The sequence below is a fragment of the Microtus pennsylvanicus genome, chromosome 9 (assembly GCF_037038515.1).
Source record: "Microtus pennsylvanicus isolate mMicPen1 chromosome 9, mMicPen1.hap1, whole genome shotgun sequence".
In the NCBI taxonomy this organism is placed as follows: domain Eukaryota; kingdom Metazoa; phylum Chordata; class Mammalia; order Rodentia; family Cricetidae; genus Microtus; species Microtus pennsylvanicus.
The window spans coordinates 29319768-29320860 of NC_134587.1; the positions used below are offsets into that span (position 1 = coordinate 29319768).

General features: G+C 38.7%; 1 non-coding gene across 1 annotated transcript; it reads left to right on the top strand.

Moving 5' to 3' along the window:
• The first annotated feature begins 492 nt into the window (after positions 1 to 492).
• On the top strand, positions 493 to 626 carry LOC142858034 (small nucleolar RNA SNORA29). Its single transcript, XR_012911928.1, has one exon. It is a non-coding gene; the product is annotated as a small nucleolar RNA SNORA29 (small nucleolar RNA).
• Positions 627 to 1093: the final 467 nt, after the last annotated feature.

A 1093-nucleotide genomic window follows, 5' to 3' on the forward strand; every position in this document is an offset into this window, starting at 1 on the left:
GAAAATGCCTAGAATATGGTTTTTTAATGATGCTAAGTATATATGTATATTTACACATTTATACTTATATTTTATAGGTATTATATTTATAGTACTTAAGAGGTATATCAAAGAGAACATTTGAGAAATGAAAAAAGTTTCCTAGAGCTGATTGGATAATTTTTAGTTTTGTTTAACCTACGTCTATCATATATTAATTTATAAAATTGTTCTCTCCTGTTATCTGCCAAAAATTTATATCATTTTGTACCTAAAGAGAAAAAGCTGGACTCTGGAATCAAGAGGATTGCTCTGGTGGAGCACAGCCCTGCTACCCAGAGGATGACTGCCTGTGGGAAGGACCGGTGGCTAGCACCACAGGAATCTACTACACGGCCACCAATGACCTTCTGTGCACACCTCGCTGAACTTGAGGGGGGCAGTTATCTGTGTCCCTTGAGGGCAAGGCTCCTCTTTGGTCAATGACTCTGTCCCCAGGAACTGGCTCAGACACTGCCCACACGATGGTTGTTTTCTTCTCTTACTGCTAGATTATAGTGGCTATGCTCATGGGATGGGTTAAAGGTGCCATGACATGAAGAGAGAGGGCTTTTCAGTGTCTCTGTTAAATGGCTGAACTTAACACTATTGCCTTTGATGGGTGACACTATGCTATATATGCAAACCCCAAAAGTTTGAGTAATGGACTTGTAAGGATTTTTATCCCGTATGCCTTAAAACAGGGGAGCAGCATACTGCATTGGTAAATGTAAATGTTAACGCAGATGATCCTAAGTTTGTTGATAATACAGCTAGGCATCTGTGCCTCCCCAAATTAGTGCAATAGGTGGTGATTTCTTTTCTAATATGGTAATAGATGCAGGGATGCTGCTCCACAGTTAAAACTGGAAATAAATTGGTCTCCTTTTGAGCTGTAATTAGATTTGTATACATTTTGATTTGATTGCATGTTTAAGCTTGGGTAATTTCACCTCTCTTTAACTAAAAACAAAGCAATTAATAGTTGTTTTCTAATCTGAAGTGGAAAACAACAGAAAAGAGCAAAATCCTCTCTATCACCTTGTTTTTGGTGGCAAAATGGGGATGGGGTGGA